Below are 9509 nucleotides of genomic sequence, written 5' to 3'. Positions count from 1 at the left end.
TGTCTCTCTGTCTCTCTGTGTGTCTCTCTGTCTCTGTCTCTCTCTCTGTCTGTCTGTCTCTTTCTCTCTCTCTCTCTGTCTCTCTCTCCCTCCCTCCCTCTCTCTCTGTCTGTCTCTGTGTCTGTCTGTCTCTGTATGTGTTTCTCTTTCTGTCTTTCTGTCTCTGTGTCTGTCTGTCTCCCTGTGTCTCCCTGTCTCTCTGTGTGTCTGTCTCCCTGTGTCTCTATGTCTCTCTGTGTGTCTCTCTGTCTCTGTCTCTCTCTCTGTCTGTCTGTCTCTTTCTCTCTCTCTCTCTCTCTCTCTCTCCCTCCCTCCCCCCCTCTCTCTCCCTCCCTCCCTCCCTCCCTCCCTTTCTCTCTCTCTCTCTCTCTCTCTCTCTCTCTCTCTCTCTCTCTCTGTGTGTGTGTGTGAAAGAGAGAGAGACATGGATAGAATCCAGGGTCTTGAGTACACTATGCACTCTCTGCCACTCTCACCCCTACCCTATCATTGATCTACACAGCTCATTCTATAACATGTTTAATGAGGAAAGGAATAATAAAACTCAAGACAATTCAGTGAGATCTCTTTCTAATTTTTGACTTTTAAAGCAGTTGTGGCTGATAAGCAAAACTCTGAACATAATGAAAGTATCTAATCTGTTAAGTCTTGTTATATTTAGCCATGGAGAAAACTATACAGACCATTAACATAATGACCATACCCCTTACCCCAAAGGTCCTTCCTTGAGTCCCTCCGTTGGAAAGTCTGTAGCTAGTGCTACCTTCCATCCCCACCATGTGTAATTTTGAGAATGCCAAGCTCTTGGGCTGAGAAAAGGAGCAAGCAGCAACAGCCACAATTTTAAGGGCAAGCTCTGGGTATGTGATATGAATAAAACAAAAATAAAACAAAATGAAAGGTTTGCTTTCTTTTACCCAGGTCTAACACTTCCTAAAGGTGCCCAGTTTTCCATACTGAGCATATTTCATAGTGGGCAAACATACTTGGAAGAGCTGAAGACGCTCCCAAGACAAGGTTTTCCTGCTTGGCCATCAAGAAGGCAGCCATGACCCTTGACCTAGAGATGTAAGGAAGTCTGGGAAGAATTAGTCTTGTCCTCCAGAGCACCTCTTTCTCCCGCCCCATGATGACATTTATGACATCTCTGGCTTGCTGTCTATAATTTATCATTTTTCCCTCCACGAATATGGAATCTCTATTCTTGCCAAGGTTGGAGCAATTTTCCTAAAGTATAGGCAAACCTAGCTTTGTAACTGTCACATAGTTTAAATGAATAATAAATATAAGTATTATAAATGCCAGAGGAGGCATAGTATTTTATAAAAATTAAGCATCAAATTCTGCTTTAAATTTCCAAGATATTGAAAATACCCAACTGTAATTCTTAAGTAAGACTTTAAGTTGATCTGGGTGACAAGACAAGACTTTTTTAGAATAGATGACCTTTACTGCACGTCAAACATAAACATTATTGCTTACAAAATCTATCACGTAAAAATATGTTTATATCAGGCCCGGTCTTTAATTCTAGGCAGATATCTGCCTTTAATTCCAGCACTGGGGTAGGGTGGGGATGCAGAAGCAGGTGTATCTCTGAGTTTGAGGTTAGTCTAGTCTACAGAGTGAGTTCCAGGATAGGGAAACCCTGCTTTGAAAACATATGTGTGTGTGTGTGTGTGTGTGTGTGTGTGTATGTGTTTGTGTGTGTATACACATGTATATATATGTAGTACATATACACACATATGTTTTCTTATAAAAGCACTAGGAAATACCGAATATGTTCGTATAGTTTTTATTCCCTTCCCCCACCCAGTGCAAAAATGAAGTTTCAGTCTACTTTCTAGAATCTCAACAAACATTTTAAACTACAGGATTTGGGTTTAATGCATATGCACACCACTAAACCCCCCCCCCCCCCACCATCTCTTTGAACTATAGTAAGAGCAGGGAGCTACTAACCTGACTCATCTTGCGATCACGTGGATTACTCCTTGTTTTGATAAATCATGGCAGTCTCCTGCCTCAGAGAGGAACAGTTGCTTCTCAGGACTCTTTCAGTATATAACACAAGTTAAAGGAGTGGGAATGAAGTCAGTGTGCCTGATCCTTTGCTCTTCACGGAATCCACCACTCACGCACTATGAGTCTCTGAAGGGAATCCAAGCCCTACAAGGAAAATCAACAAAAACAAGACACTTAACAAAATAAGACTATAAAACCTGCTACTGCCAGGTTGATCTCTTGACCTATGTGCCGTTCCACTAGGGGAGGCAGAAGCTACAAAGAAAGGCTAGCATGTGGAATGTGCCAGAATTATCAGGGCAGTGTATAAACAAAAGTACTTTTACCTCAAATCATAAGCATTAGAGAGTCATCTCAAATCCGCTGGTTTAAGATCTATGCCACTTGATACTGTTGTTCTGCTAAAGGAGTGCAGAAATGAAATGACCCCTGGAGACAGTCTGCTACATGCATCATCAGAGAAGCTTCCTCCTGCAGGAAATGAGAACTAATACAGAGACCCACAACTAGACAGTGTCCAGAATAGGAGAGACCTTGGAACCCTCAGCCCTAAATAGGATGTCTTCCTCAAACTTCTCCCTTCAGGGCTCAGGGAACTTCGCAGAAGAAGAGGCAGGAAAGGTTGTAAGAGGCAGTGGGACGGAAGACACCAAGGAAACAGCGTCTTCCAGACACAAGAGGACCGATGCAGCACACAGGAGCTCCCAGAGACTGAGGCAACCATCTCCGTTCACAGTATCAGCTGCTCTTCCTCATCCTTTTGACAAGTCCTCCTGGTCAACCAGCATTGTTCATACTTTTTATTTTTATGAGGTCATCGTGAAATCTATCAAAGACTTTCAACAACAACAACAACAAAACCACCTCACCAAAACAAAACAAAACCACCCCCACAAAGGAAAAAGTGACCCATGTAGCAAAAGGCTCTTTGTAACATAGAAATTATGGGGTAGAGAATGAGATTCCAAGAGCAGCCTGATGGAGTCCACTCTAATAAACAGCCAGTCTTCATTGTTTATCTATAAGCGAGGCCACCAGACTTTAATCTGCATCAGTCACTGCTGACTGTGTTGGGCAGGTCCTTTCTCTCTGTCCTGCACACATAAAAAGCCATAACATATGTTTTCTGGCACATGTGGAAATTATAAAGGTGACTGAGCAGAATGCAGGTGGCTTTCTGTTGCTCTTTATCCCACCCCAATGTTGGTCTCTGTAGCTTACACTGTAGTGACCTATTCTCAGGTGACCTTTGAGTTCACCAAAAAGCTGACGCTGGAAGTGAGGTTGGTTCCTCCATTTCAGACTCAAGTAATTTTATCTCAAAGAGCTCTCCAGGACCCATCATCTGGAAACAGTCTGCCCCATCCCCCAATTCTGAGACTAGGAGGAAAGAGAAGAGCCAAATACCTCAAGAATAAAAGCATTGCATTTTTGAAAACATCTACAAGGTGACCCATTACCAAAAGTGCTTAGTATTCTTCATCCCATGACCTACAAATGCCCCCCAGAGGGAAAGAAGCTGGCCATTCAGCCACTGTGAGAAAGCTTGTTCAGGCACTCTAGCTGACTGCCTTAACTTTCTTTCTACTGCATGTCTGTAAGACCGCAATTTGCCTTCAGTCCAGCTACTGTGACTGTCTGTGCCGGACACACTGTAAGCGCTTGGTCTGATAATGATTTGCTCTCTTTCTGTTACTTACTGTTCTCTTATTTTTTTTTCTTGCTATATAATTAATAAACTTACTCATTCAAATCTCAAAATCAAATGGGCATGGTAGGTCACTCTCTAAACTGCACAGAATCATCCCTATTTAAAGATCTCTGAGGAGTCTCAGGTCTTTTGCAATGACAGTTGAGCTCGAGATAGCTGAAAGTCACAGGTAGATATCTAGTCTGTGCTATTAAGCTTCAAAAAAGGACTTTTTTAAGGAAGTACATTAGAGAGAGATTTCGAGATAGCTCCAGGATAGGTAAGTACCTGGCTCCAAATTGCGTTAATCGTAAGTAAGATAAATTTGTTTACTGAGCCCGAAGGCTATGTCTGATGCAAAGTCTCTTCACTTGGATAACCCTTCCCAGCCTGGGCACACGTTGTTACCCTATGGCTTGGTTCTGTATGTGCTTTTTCTTCAGGTATTAGTGGCAGACCTGGTATCCCTCTTCAAGGAGTGCTGAAGGCTTTGATGTCTTACTCAGGAAAGAGTCTTACTCAGGAAAGATGTCTTACTCAAAAAGAGCAGAACGTGATATAGAAGGTAGAGGTAAGCAGCCTGGATTGTCTATACCCTCCACTCATGTTCTCCATATACTTGTATGTTACTGACTTAGTTGTCCTAAGTTAGATCCAAATTTGCCTCTCTCCAAAGTATTTGAATCCAGTTATCTCCTCCAGGAAGTTACCGAGTAAAACTAAACCACAATAGAATCTATCTTTATAAGTCTGAATTCAGGTTAAGTCCTTCACCTCTGTCAGGCATTTGATATTAAAATACACTGTCTCCACTTTTCCTTGCACTAATGGGAAACCATTTTACAAGACAAACCTTCTGAAATGTTGAGGTGCAGTATGTGTGTGAACTGTCCTAGAACAGAGTCATACCTTAAACCACAGAGCAAATGCAGAGTTAGGGTTAAAGAATTTTCTTTACTGAGTTAACACCAAGCTATCGTTTATTTAAGAGAAACTAATGGAGCATTTTCAAGGTTAATATGCTTTCCGCTACAGATAAAATACTAAGCGTAAAGATTAAACAGATCCTCCTCCAATTCAGGGCTCCTAGATGATCAGTGCAGTGGGGTGATGTACCATTAGAGGGAGTATACGAGGAGGTTCTGGGCATAGGATTGAACAGGTGGTTCTTGTGGCATTTGAAGGACAAGTATAACGGTCTTGAAGCTTTGGGCAGTGGACTTGATTAGAGATCACAAAAACAGCAGCAGCAACAACAATAAAACCCAACAAAAGAAACAACAATAAAACCCAACAAAGAAACAAAATAAAACATTATCCTAGCACTTGGTAATTAGGGGCATGGGAGTACATCCTATCAGAGGAGAATCATCCAGAGCAAATAAAAATGAGGCAGGAACACACAGGCTGCTAACACTTGAATTTCACAGATGTCACCTCACCACCTCTACTAGAGTGACAGATAATTCAATGACATTAAAGAAGTCCGAGGGTGCAGATACAAGCCAACAGTTGCACTGGCGATCATGAGAAAAGAAAAGGAAGGTGTGTAAGGATGCACTTTTCCACTGTCTAGACTCTAGCCTGAGAGAGATCACCCAAGAAGAATGGCTGTGTACAAAAGGAAAAAGGACTGACTGACAGAAAGCACACATGGCAAGAGCTGCTTCTACTGTTTGGAGTGACAGGAACTCTATGTTAAGTAACGAGCCAAGTGAAACAGTCTCATTAATGCTGAGAACTCTGCACAGAAACTCCCTAAGATCTGTCAGAGAGATAGATCCCAGTGAACACGGCAGCAAAGGGAACAGAGAGCCTTCCAACAGAAAGCCTACGAAATGGGGCTTCCAACAACAAAATATAGGACCCTGGGGGAATACGCCCCATCTGCAATTACAATGCTTATCAGTATATCGAACTGAAGGGGACAAATAGGAAATGTGTTTCTTTTTCCCATAAGGAGAAAAGGACCCAACATGTCCCCAACAAAACTTCATTCTTTTCTTCAAAAATTCCCAGGATTGTTTGTCTGAATGGCCTTCTATTTTGGAGTGGACGGTTATCCTCACAGTCAAAGCAAGCAGAGTGACATCTGGGTGGAGAATGTGAGCATGTGCAGCTGCCCCTTTCACAGGCAATGGCTCGGTCTTCTTCATGCTAACTAGATTATATAATTCACTCCAAGTTCACAGACTAGAAAATGCCAGAAAAGAACGAGGAAATCAAATATGAAATTTAAGGGAAATGGAAATCGAGTGACCAGCTTCCCCGAGGCATCTCCTGCTGGTGTCAATTTGACAAAACCAGCTTCCAGTTGACTCAGAGATCAAACCATCAGATCTTACAAGAGCAGCCGGCAAGAAGATGATGCTAATGTTCTGGACAGCTATACCAGGCACAGTCATTCATCACTGGTCTATTCTGGTGTCAGGATGAATGGTCAGCCAGGGCTGGGGGATGGGGACTGTTCTACAAAGAGACCGTAAATGAAGATTATAGCGATTAACAAGAAAACAATGAATGCACAGATAGTCATGTTTTTTTTTTCTAGAATGAAATAGAGGGGGAAATATGAGGCTGTATTAGCATCTTTCACAAAATATATTTTATAATAAAATTACCTTTAAATCGGGCACTCTCGGTTTCTCACTGAAAGCACAAAGCCGATGATATACTTGGGTCTCAGGAAGAATTTTTGCGTGGACCAAGTATAGAAAACCTGACTGGCAACGACCTCATTTTGGGGGTTCCTTCCCCAACTTGCCTCACCTGTTCAGAGTATAGAACTCTCCTGTTCCCCAATGTGTCTTCCCAAGTCCTTTCCATTCCCTTAGATACTTACCTAGCCCAGGAGTCCTCTTCTCTTGGAGGTTTTACAGTCAGAGAAATCTCAAGGGGATATTTGCTGAACTAGGAAAAAGCTGGTATTTCACTGAAATCTAGGACAGGAGTTGGAGATCACACAGATGACAGATAGCGTGACACACAGGAATTTTAAAACTCAGCATTTACTGTCACCATAATTGCTCAGATGGAGGGAGATCGTTACTCCCACAGAAGGTGGGAGACTGGAATTTCAGAAAGAAGAGTCCTTTCAAATTGAATGAGGATTAACTTTATAAAAAGGTAATTAAACCATGTTTGTAAACATTTTTATCTCACTGTGGACTGATGATGACATTTTCACAAACTAGCCCTGTGTCATAAAGAACTGGATTTTGGGAAACAGATGACTGTAATGGTGCCCTACCCCCGCCATCTCAGACTCCCCACTTTCATAGATCTATACTCTGAGGCTCATCTGGTAATCTTCCACCATCAGCACCAATAAACAAAAATCCCAGTACATTAGCATGCTACAGAAAGGCTGCCCTGGTCTGAGGCCAGCTTGGCCTTGGGCAGCTCTGCTCACGACTCACCTGTATAGACACCTGAACTCTGCTGCTGCCCCTGGCAGAAGATGGCAAGCCCTTGGTTTCAGTGAGATAAGAACTTTATATCAGGATGGAAATCGATGCATGGCTTCTCTCATGAAGAAGATCTTGCTTTAGAGAACAAGTTTAAAGAACTTACGTACACTGTGATACAAGCCTCCGGTCTCAGCTCTGCCTTCACTTTCTGCTTATGATCTAAATACAGTTTGTGTCTTTATGCGGTTCCCTCTCTGTCTGCAATTTTCTTTCTCCCCTGGATCACTGCAGACACATAATTGAGGCTGACCTTGTGTCACATTCCCTGTGGAGCTCCTTTCTCCTACAGATAAGCAATGCTTATCTGTATAGCTGTATACATCTATTTGTACAGATCTGTATAGGATGCTTTCTAGACCACATTATATTACTCAGATACATTGGGCTACTCAACCCACAGTGGCTGCTCTTAGGTTCTACTGGCTGTCCAACACCAAACTGTAATTTTTCCTAACTGTAGGAGATTGGGGGTGTGTCTGTCTCCTTAATCACGGCAGCAGGAGAGTTTCCCCACTCACTGTTTCCTGGAGGGTTGTTTTGGTGGATTCAATGGTGGTTCTCTAAAAGATGCCCTCATCACTGGGACGTGCAAGAGCTGGTGTACTTGGAAACAGGAGTTTTCGGATGTACTTAAGGGCTTCAAGATGAGATTATCCTGGTTATCCATGTCCAGTCTACACCCGAAGGGAAGTATTCTTACAACATGTGGCAGAGGAGAAGTAAGGAAGGGGAAGATGAGAGGCAGTGATTTCTGGAAAAGTGACACAGCCAGTGACGTCTGGAGTGACTAGCAGTGGTAGTGAAAGTGAGGATTTCCTCTGGAAACTTCCATGATGCATGGCCCTGCTGACAAGTTGATTTAGGATATTGAATTTTAGAGCCCATAAAGAGGACATTTCTATTGTTCTGGGTGACCACTTTGTGGCCATATACTATAGCAGCCCTAGAAGTCAAATAGCATGGCCTGGTCATGGGCCCTACACCCAGCCACTAAAGAGCCTTCTGCTCCTTACACAGGTTGTAGAGACTGAATCTGAGTCACATGGCTTTCGAGCCTAGTTCCTTTATGGCCTGAGCCACCTCCCCTGCCCATCTTAACTGATTTTAATAAAACTATTCATTTATTTTAATTTTTGTGTATGAGCGATTCCCTTCCTATATCTGGGTGCCACATGTGAGAAGCACCTGCAGAGGCCAGAAGAGGGCAACAGATTCTCTGGAACTTGAATTATGGATGGTCGTTAGTTCCCATGGGGGTGCTCGGCACTGAACCCTCTGCAAGCACAGTAAGTGCAATAAGTTTCAACTGCTGAAACTTATCTCTAAATAGTTTTTAAAGCATTGGCAGTTGTGATTCAATCCACTCAGTGAAATATGAAACTCCTGAACAGCATCATTAATAACCCGGAGAGCGAGCTGGTGGCTTCCAGTGGCTGAAACCTAACTTATTAACCACCTGGGTTGTAGGAATTTGGTGTCCACATGGAGGAGTTAGCATTTAAGAGTCAGTGCTGTTCTCTCCAGGGAATGAATTAAGGAGGTGGCAAAGCACTTGACTAGCTTAGGAAGGAGAGAATTAAACTCTAATGACTAAAGTGTTAACTCCAACTATCAGCACGATTCCCATAACTATTAAAGTTGCACAGGGTTACTGAATCTCAACAATAAAGAACTCAGAAGTTAATAAAGTGTGTGAGCGTTCGCACCTTGCCGAGTAGTTTAGGTGAAGTTCTAAGATTCTGGATAAAAGCTGGACTTGAGAATTTAGGGACCTGTGTCTTCTTCTCCTGTATAACGATGTGCCTTACCTTGCAGAAGCACCTACTCCCACGCCAAAGGAGTTTGCTTATCAAGGAGAGACAACTCAATCAATCCCTTGTTTCCTCCGATTCTCATAGCAGTCCCTAGACCTGTGGTAACCTTCCAGCATCCTTCAAAGGACAATTACAAAGCCAAACCCACAGGTAAACCCAAGATAATTGCAGGTGATAGATGAGCACTCCCCATCATCTTGAAGCTTCAGTTCCGAAGCGTTTCATTCTTTTCACCCATGAAGAAATCGGCAGATGATAAATTCATGTGAGTCACTCCACTAATCTATTTGTATTTTTTTTATATCTTCTTCAAAAGGCAGGAGATGAACTGTGCATCCCATAAAGCCAGCCCCATGGCCCTACACTGAATATCATTCTGACAACGAACAAGTTCCTCCTGCTTCTTTCCTCTCTTCTCAATCATCAGTTTTCTCCTTGATCCTAGGTACTCTCATTAGTTTAAGGTGTGTTCCGACAGCTCTAAGAAATGAACAGTCCTTTCACGTG

The 9509-nt window shown here is 42.7% G+C and overlaps 1 protein-coding gene across 1 annotated transcript in view; it reads right to left on the bottom strand.

Moving 5' to 3' along the window:
- The window catches only part of Trmt9b (tRNA methyltransferase 9B (putative)), a 52991-nt gene that overhangs the window by 22675 nt on the left and 20807 nt on the right, over nucleotides 1–9509 (bottom strand). The window contains exon 3 of the mRNA XM_028768242.1: nucleotides 1966–2172. The gene's annotated coding sequence lies outside the window, so the exon portion shown is untranslated. The remainder of the gene's footprint in view (nucleotides 1–1965; nucleotides 2173–9509) is intronic.

Source organism: Grammomys surdaster, unplaced genomic scaffold (genome assembly GCF_004785775.1).
Source record: "Grammomys surdaster isolate TR1022 unplaced genomic scaffold, NIH_TR_1.0 185, whole genome shotgun sequence".
In the NCBI taxonomy this organism is placed as follows: Eukaryota; Metazoa; Chordata; class Mammalia; order Rodentia; family Muridae; genus Grammomys; species Grammomys surdaster.
Note: the sequence above shows the minus strand (reverse complement) of the source record. Positions and strands in the feature narration are given on the sequence as shown.